Source organism: Falco rusticolus, chromosome 7 (genome assembly GCF_015220075.1).
Source record: "Falco rusticolus isolate bFalRus1 chromosome 7, bFalRus1.pri, whole genome shotgun sequence".
In the NCBI taxonomy this organism is placed as follows: domain Eukaryota; kingdom Metazoa; phylum Chordata; class Aves; order Falconiformes; family Falconidae; genus Falco; species Falco rusticolus.
The window spans coordinates 46,273,197-46,282,725 of record NC_051193.1 but is presented as its reverse complement, the minus strand read 5'-3'; the positions used below and the strand labels follow the sequence as shown (position 1 = coordinate 46,282,725).

At 36.2% G+C, this 9,529-nt stretch overlaps 1 long non-coding RNA gene across 1 annotated transcript in view; it reads right to left on the bottom strand.

The window, feature by feature from the left end:
• Positions 1-1,063: 1,063 nt before the first annotated feature.
• Positions 1,064-9,529, bottom strand: part of LOC119151864 — a 33,936-nt gene continuing 25,470 nt past the window's right edge. The window contains exons 4-5 of the long non-coding RNA XR_005105582.1: positions 7,340-7,501; positions 1,064-1,393 (exon numbers count right to left, since the gene is read on the bottom strand). This is a non-coding gene — a long non-coding RNA (uncharacterized LOC119151864). The remainder of the gene's footprint in view (positions 1,394-7,339; positions 7,502-9,529) is intronic.

The following is a 9,529-nucleotide window of genomic DNA, read 5'->3' as shown; positions in this document are numbered from 1 at the left end:
GAGCACAAGCTTTAACTCTTAGGGCTGTGCAGGTGAACAGGAGTATTTAGCTTGTTGGGGTCTGTCTCCCTTGCTTGTCATTGCAGCTGTACATCTTGCATCTTACTGATTTACTAGTGACCTCAGACACATCTGTGTGTTAATACTCATATTTATTCTGATTTCACTTTTACTAGATCTGTGCCCTTCTAACTTTAGTGGAATTCCTCAATTAAAAAAGCAACACATGAATAAGCCAGATATTTTCAGATTTACCTTTTAGGCAGAAAATCTGAGTCCAAAATAAAAGTAATTTGTTTATGGTTGCAGTAAGTCAGTCTTGGAATTAGATGATCAGCTTTGTCTAGAAACAGACTAAATGGAGGAGTGGAATAGAAATGGGATTTATGGGACAGATTCTCAGCTGCAGTCAGTGGAGCTGTGACAATTCATATAGACTGAAAAGTGTCTGAATTTCTGGTTCTGCCACTAAACATTGGCTTGTAAATATTGAACATTCTCATGACGCTAAGTCACATCTAAATAGAAGTTTTAATGCAAAAAGCTGCCACAGATATAAGTTTTTGATTCAGCTAAAGAACAGAAGTCCTATACATACAAATAAACAATGAAAGTGATAGTAGGTTTTCTGCACACTTTCCCCAGTGGGAGAAACATTGGGCCTGAAAAATAAAGAGAAGAGACAAAAGCAAGTACTCTTGAAAAGATATTTGCATATTGTTGTTGAACACCCAACCTTTACATAATGAAGGGCATATTTACAATGCTGCTCAAATTGATTGCCTTAAGGTTGTTTTATGATATTAAAATACTTATAAATAGGCTTTAATTTGGCTTCATTTCTCAGAAAACTCAATGGAAAGCCTAATTATCATTTCTCTATGCGGGTGAAAGGCAATCATATGTATGTATTGACATTCAACTAACACTATTCCCTAAAAGGTTCAATTGTTTAGCATGACTGCCAAACCATTAAATAAGGGCATAGGCTGGTTTTATAAATAAAGCTGACTGTATTCAGACTGATATAGGACACACATGTATACCCTCTTCTAGCACTGCCAGATTTGAGATCAGATGCAACAACAGAAATTAATTTTTAGACCTGGATATCTTTCACAAGCCTTAGCTTTGGTAAATATAAATATATTCATAATTTATATACAGTATTTTGTGATGCTATTGATTAATCTGCACTCTTGAAACATGGTTCAGGCTCAGGTCTTTCTCTGTAATTCATTGAAGCATTCTCTGCACTTACCTTGGAAAATTAATAATCATAGCTTGAGACTGATAGACAGCGAGACACACTGACAGACCTTCTGTCTCTGCTGGGCATGTTTAATTTTGCCATGTTTGCTGTCGAAGAGCCATTTCACATTTGCTACTGGGTCTGCATTTTATCAGAAGAGAAAGAAGAAAAGGCACAGTGGAGAATTATCATAAACTAGCTTTTGGGATCCATGCAGCCAGAGAAGAAAAAAGAAATGCTGCTACCCCTTGTGTTTTTACAATCCTTGCATTGCCTCAGGTCAGTAATCTCTTGGGTACTCAGGACTTCCCCAAAATTCACTTGCTAAGCTTCTCACAAAACATGATATAAGCTGTTACTAGTTCTTGCGCTGATCTGTACAACAATGCTTTTATTTGTTTTATTGTGCTCTTTAAGCAGACCAATTCAAAGAGATTGAAAGTACAGGATTTTGATCATTTTTCAAATCAGTGAGTAGAAAATTTGCTTTAAAATTTTAAAATTCTATTATTATTGGTGCATTCCAGCTGATTTTCTAAAGGAAGTACATTTCTGGTATATGGCAATATTTTTACTGACTCAGAAGGACATGCGAAATGTACAGACATTGACGTAAATCATTTAGAAACCTTAATCTATAGCCATTCAAATCCTTAATTTTCACACATTTAATTTGTTTGAAAATCATTAATTTACATTTTTATTTATTACATAAGGTTTATCTTACAATTTATGCCAAGCTGCATTTGAAAGGAAATTGAAACCCTATCAAAATTGTGTTTTTATTTTTCATCTTGTTTTAAATCTAAGCACAGTTGCTTTAGGCCTGACTTCGTGCAAGTCTTTCCAAACCACCAAGAAAGGTCTCTCAGTAGAGGAATATAAAACAACTTCTATTATTAATGAGTTGAAAAGATTGTTTCTAATCACCAGATCCTTTACCTTTGTAAAACTAGTTGATCCTCTTTATACTTAGACTTTATTCATTGCATGGAAGAGAAAACAATTTTTACATTTTTATCAAGTCTTTCCAAATTTCTCCCCTTAAATATAATCAGTAATTGAAATAAACTTTTTGAATAATGACTTCTTTTCTGTATCACAGGAAGAGGCTACATCCATTTTGACTGAGTTAGCAAGTCAATAAATTGGATTTTTGGAATTTGACAGTTTATTTCTACCAGTTAGTGGTTTGATACGCATTAACACTACGATAGCAAGCATACTACATTTTGTATTAGTATTTATTATGTATGCTTTTAGTACAGCAATAAATTAAGTCTTTATATAAGTTTTCATAACTTCATCATTAAATAGAAATTATTTTTATGAGGTTTTTAAATCTAAGAGTGTTTTAAAATTACCTTTTATTGGGTCTGTCTTGAAGTGCATTTTTTTGGGGGGGAAAGCAGTAAAATCCACAGAGCTCTGGGACTAATTCATTCAAAGAATGACAGAGGTTTGATGTCACAGAGCCATTTGTCATGTTAAATACACATAAAAATCTCCTTTCACTTTCCTTATAAAGACAATGTAAACATAAAAGTGCACATGTTTCTTCTTTCATGTTTCTTCCATTCTCACATATCATCAATCATTAACATACGAGATGGAAGTAACATACATGTGATTTGGAATCTAGCCTGGCAGTGAAGATCTGACAAAAAATATATTCTGTCTCCTGAAGTGAGCCAATTTGTTCTGACCTCCTTGACAGAGAGCAGATTTGGTACCCCACAATCTCACTTTGAGCGCTACCTTCCAACCATATCCACCCATAAGTTTACACTGCCATCAGTTTTGAAATATGGTGTTCTGAGAACAATTTACAGTATTTGACAGGGTGCCACAAGCTGTCTTAGCCTCTTTTTAAATTTGCAGTTCAGAGGAAATGAGTTCTTACCACTGTTACCAAGCTGTAAAAGCCTTGCTTTGAAGGACAAAAGCATGTCACAACAGTCCGTGAATAATGTGGAAATATTCTGCAAGCTCTTACACTAGATAAAAGAACTGAGGGTCTCAGAGCTGAGAGGGCATCCTGCGACCCAGACAGCATCTGAGAGCAGTTCAGAGAAACACCTGAAAATTCAGAGGATTAGAGATTCTTTGGAGCTTTAGAGTCTGGGTTAAAACACTTCTTTTTGCTAAACCTTTTTTCTCTTTTTAAGAGTTAGCCTTTCAAAGGCATAAGGAAGAAGAATATTAAAATTTGCTAAGCAAGAAATTCTTTTAACATTTTCAGAGGGCAGTGTATTTACTGACCCAAACTACTTTGAAGTCTGAAAAGATAAGACTGAAATCTTGGTGAAATAGCTCGTGCCTGCAGTAATTGGGTTTTTCTTCTTGACTGGAATCCAGAGTTACAGAGCTACCTTTAAAACAAGGAGTACAGGAAAGAAAGTTAGTATACATATTTCACAATATAAAGAACAGGTTTGTGCCAAGGACAGTACAAGGGCTCAGACAGAGCTTTGCTTTTCAAGGGATAGGAGAGTGTTGGCATAGTAGTGCAGCACCAGCAAAAAAATCTCAGTGGCAGCAGTCTGTGGCACATGGAAGGAGAACACTAGGCGAATCCAGGAAAAAGGGTGTTTGTCTAAATGGAGAACCACCACAAATGTAATCACACTTTAAAGTTATATCCCAACAAGCACTTCTTTGACAGATCATAGCTGAAGGGAACAGAAGGTAGCTTTGCTTGGTACACACCAAACTGAGTAATTATGAAAATCTGAGGGGGTTTTCCTGGTTCTTCCACTGATCAGTCTGAGATGTTGGACAAATATTTAAGTACAGACTGCTCACAGAAAGGGCCAATAGCATTGCACTTAGCTGCTACACTAGACTTCCCTCATTAACTCACAGCTTATAAAGCACATTGAGATGGCACTCTGTTGGAAAATGTTTTCGAAAGAGTGTAAATACATAAGACTTTAGTGTGTTTGTCCTAGATTTTCAGTAATTAAAATTGGCAGTATATTTACTATATGAGCATTGACTGAACTGCTCCAGTATAAAATTAAAAAGAAAGGAGAAGCAACTTTGCCTTCATAAGGCATGGTTTCATTCCACATTGTGTCTGCTTCCTAATGCTATTGTTACATTGTAAGTAACTAATTGGTATCTGTGCAGAGATGTCTCTATTGGCACATTAGAAATCTAGAAGAAAGTATCTTATTTGCAAACAACAATAAAAACACCAATGGAAAGACTGGATTTTAATACCATACTGAATGCAACCTGAATAAATGAAGAGTCTTGATGTGATTTAGTATATTGCCAACAGTGAACACAACTGTAAATTATTTTTGCAACCTGCTCTCAGAGTCCCAAATTGCCTTTTTACTGTCTGCATTCCTAATGAAGGTTGATACATCCCAGGGAAAAGGAAATACTGATTTCTTTTATCTTGATTTAGTTACTGGGCTGGGTTCTTTTATATATTCAAGAGCCACAAGAACAAAAAAAAAATAAATCTACTTTTGCAATGTAATGATGTAAATACATTCTAAGAAAAGCAGAAATCACTGTTCATGAGTATAAAGCTTTTATAGTGGTAATTTAACCTGGCTGTTATTTACACTATAAAACTGTCCCTACGTGTGAAGCTGTGTTTACTAGAAAGATCAGACAAGTTTTCTTGCCATTTTAGATGTCTTTAAGGAAAGCAAACTGACAAAGTCACAAAGTATGCTGTGCACAGAACAGAAATGGTTAAGTTTTTAGAATACCTGTGAATCTGTAATGTTCAGATTATTTGTTTCCATTTCTAAAATTAGAAGTTTGAAGAAATAAATAGTATAATTCAAATGGAGACTAGAACAACTGTAGTCTGTCTGTCAATTTGCTGACCTAAAAATTAATTCATTTACATAATGATTAGCTCCACAATATGCTGTGCCAGTTGTACCTTGTAAATATCTATGTGTCCTAAATGTCTGGGATGAGAGGAGTGCAATGAACACCTTAATTTTGCACATCATAGTATATAGGTTTCTAGAATTTGGACTGGAATTTAGTAGTAACAGCTGTGAGGCTTGTGTACTAGGAACCAATTTTTTTTTTAATTAATCACAACTACTTAAAGGCACATTTTCTGCTGGCTAAGTGACTTTTTATGATGGAAGGTGCATCTGAGTGAAGACAAAAGCACTTCTATGAAATGTCTGCATGAAGCAAGGAAGCATTCTGAAGACAAACACCACTAAATATGTTGGTTTGCACACATAATACAACACAATCCTCAGCTAAACTATTAGCTCTAAAGTACTATTAGTATATCAGCACAGTACTACACTGAAGCTAATTAGCCTTTCTTCTTGGTTTGTATAACTAATGTAATTCCAGTGCTGAAACAACACACATATACTGCCATTCAGGCCTATGTCTAGCATGTTTGGATGGTGATGTGTTGCCTTCACTACAAGTGTATGTCATGGGAGATGTGGATGTTATGTGGATTGCACTACACACTTACTTCCCCTTATAAGCGAGTCCTAAATATATGGCATTGTATAGCTTCATCTGCATATAGCTTCATTAGTCTGACTTTGAGATTTGCTTTGAGATGAGTTTTTGCTGGCAAGGGCTGACTTCTGGACATGGAAAAACACAGCTGTAAAAACAATAGGACCCAATCCCAAATGATGCTTTTGTGTCATAATTCACTAATAGTACAGACATGACTATTCACATTAGAAATCCCCTTCCAGGTTTTTCATAGCAGAAGCCTATCAGGTCAGCCCTGCAGCTGACCTGAACCTTCAGGTAAATCAGAACCAGGTATAGGTTACCCTCAGACTGTGCAATAGTGTGGCACAAGAGCTATGATACCAGATAATTATAATCCTCAGAGAACCTCTGTAAGGACCATGTGAGGAACCATGTCAGTGATCCTAAGCAAAATGTTCCCTGCCTAGGGATTGGAGCCTTTACTTATAAGCCCTTCCATGTTTAATTAAGCTCAACCCCATACTAGAGAGAACAGTAACATATGTAACAGTGAATCAGCCCTGGGCAACAGCCGATTGAAACAGTGCTGAGATGTGAGTTAGAAACAGACCTTTCAGATTCTATCAGGCCTTTTCTTCTTCTCTGCCAAAACAAGGTCATTCTCATTCATACATTTTACAGTGTTTCTCCTAAAATTTCTTAAGTAACAGGGCTTCTCACAAGAAAGAAACTTTTCTTGTAACAGATACACAATGGGCCATGGCTTTCTTACATCTTATTGTTATTCTGACAATGTTCAGTATGTCTGCTTAGGGGATGCCATTCTCCTTTGTGATTTCAATGATATTTTATCATTCACTGATGCCCTTGACAATAAAGTTCCTCTCCTCAGAAGCTGTGAGTGCAGTAGCAGTTTAGTATAAACAAATGCAAGTATATTGCAAATATATATATATATTGCCTATCTCCTGAAAATTACATTAAAAAAACCCCAAACAAACATCAAGTTTGCAAAATCCAACACTCCAAAGTTAGGACATGCCAGAATTAAGGTTTCCAGTGCAATCCTTATTCAGATCCTTTCTGCATATGCCTTTATGATAGTCCTTAATCACAAGATCAAATGTTTCCCATAGGTTCCCTGACTAATTCAGTGCACAGATTGGATAGTACTTGCTGAATGGTAACTATTCGATACTGCTTTTAATTTTCACCATTTATTGCACAGTCTCCCATGCTTTATTTACTATATGCCACCCAATATCTTCACTGAATATCAAATTAAAGGCCAATCTACTGTATTCATAACTCCGTGTCTCCGTTCTTAGGCAAAACATTAATATTTATATCAGTTCTGTGAAGAGAATTGTATTACAGCTCCATATTACACATGCGAAGCAAAGGCACAGATGTGCTATTCTGAATTAGCCTTGGGTGTCCAACTCAAGAAACAAAAGTGTGTTCCAGAGTATTTAATATTTGATACCAATGTATCTGCCACTGACACCTGCTCCGTTTGCTAGTCATCCACACTTCAGCAAATTAGTCACCAAGTATTAAATTAGGTACCCTTAAAATGAGGAAGCGTCTGTTAGAGAGGGTAACTTACTTTAAGGAATAAAAGTTCCAGCCCACCTGTTAATAATCAAGTCTCCTTCCCTGTTGGAGGTAATGATCACAGTCAAATGTCAGACAGTCCATGTGGATGAATTATGCCAAAAGCAGGCAAAGAAGCTTTTGCAGGACAGAGGAAGTGAAGGAAAAGCAGGTAGAAACTCTGTTCTAAGATCTTCCAGCCTATAATGGGACAAAAAGAAAGTGTTAGAACAGGGATTCAATTTAGGGTAAAGAATCAGTAACTCCATAAAAGTACCTAAAATTATTTGTGTGTAATGTCTATACGTTGAGAAAAATCAACATATTTTTATTCTATTAAAAGATGAGGATTTTGTATCAGCACGATTGTGAAACTGCAGGCAGACATGCATGGTGAATTAGAGATTTTCTTTTAAAGTAGTTTGGTAAAATAACGTACTAGTGGTTTCAAAGAGGGGGGACAAGATGAGGAGTTAAAAAGCCAAGACTTCAGGAAGAAAAAAATGGAGCAATAATTGTGATAGTGAATTGAGGATATTTTTTAAAAACATCATTGAAATGTGTAACTTGGGCGGGGCAGGGGGGGAATGTCATACATACAATCACAGTTTGAGACTGAAGGTTGTCTGAGTTCATTCCTGATTAGTCTTACTATCTGTATTTCTTTCCTTTTGGGACCTGAAATGTGCAGTGAATGATGTGATTTCAGGAGGCTATTTATAATTATTGGTTAATCTTAATAGCAAGTTCAAAGCATAACAGGGGATTCAGCACCACAGTCTATTTATTCTTATGTCTTGTGATGTACCACTCAATGTTTAGTGTTTATAAAATGAATCTTTACTTCCTAACAATCTCAGCTTCTCTCTGTCTGTGTTCTTGATACTATGAAATTCTGGTGCTCAATTTTTCATTTGTGGAGTCTCCCTTTCTTTGGCTATATGCCAGGTTGTAGGTCTCAGTAAGATCAAAGTAAACTTCAAAGCAGCCGACACCTGCGTTTTTTTTTGGTAAATGAGACTATACAATATTGTCCACTGCACAGCCTGTTTGCCACAGGTCTAAATGGATTTTTAATTCTTTTTGATCATATAGAAATCAGTGTGATAGCACTCCAAATGTGACAATACACTACTGTAAGCACCTTGTAGCCTTTTCATTCCTAGATATATTATACTTGAGTTATTGGTCTCAAAAGCTAGAGACAAAAGTAACAGGTAATCTAAACATTTGCACTCTTTTTGTATATTGGATGTTGTGAAAGAGGAGGGCTAGCAAATTTTAATTCTCTGCTTCTAAACTGTTCAATTTAACACTGAGAGTCTATTGCTCCTGGAGGAAATGTTCCCCTAACTACACTGCATATTTTTCTCTAAAACACTGATGCAACCTACAAAGACCAATACAAAACTTGCTGCAGAATCAGCTCCTGAAGCAGGGTGCCAAATAGAATGTGATCTGCTTGGGCCTTAGCATAGGAATTGCCATTTTCTCTATTCTTAGACTACATTTATCCTCTTTGCCAAAATTTGGCTGAGCTATGAACCATGGTGGCCACTGGCAAGGAGACTGGCAAGCAGTAGAGAGATGTTAACTGAAAGGTGTAGTGAAAGGTGATTAAGTACTAATCTTAGGCTCTTTTATTCTTCCATAGCAGAGACTCAGTCATTTGTGTGGACTTGGATGGGCATGCAAGCCTTAACAACCTAACAGAGCCATATTCTCACATCATGCTTCACACATCAAAAATTAACCAAGATGTGAAGCTTCTCTTCCTGTTCCAACTTAAGGTAATGTTGCCACCTTTCAGGAACCGCACAAAAGAAGCATTTTCTACAGTTTGTAAAGATACAAGTTTTACTTTCTTTCTGAGGAAGTTCCAATCTTTTGCATTGCTGATATATTTCTAAATTACTTCCCCATGCTCACGAAGTTTCCTAAATCTGCTACTTCTTTTACAGTATTATAGGGTGTATCCATTCTTAACTGGTTTTAGTCTTAATGACTGCACTGGTAAAAACTGGATTTGCTAAAACTGGAGTAAAAAATCAAATACAGATAAGAGGAAACGCAAAGGGCAAGAGAAAATGAAGAACATTCAAAGTGCCATTTGGTAGTTGGTTGTGACAGGTACTTGATGCTTAGGCTTCCACACAGCTTTACCAGGTCTTTTATTGCCAAGTCACTTCTAGATAACTTACAAAACCTTTGTCTTGCATTTACATGAGT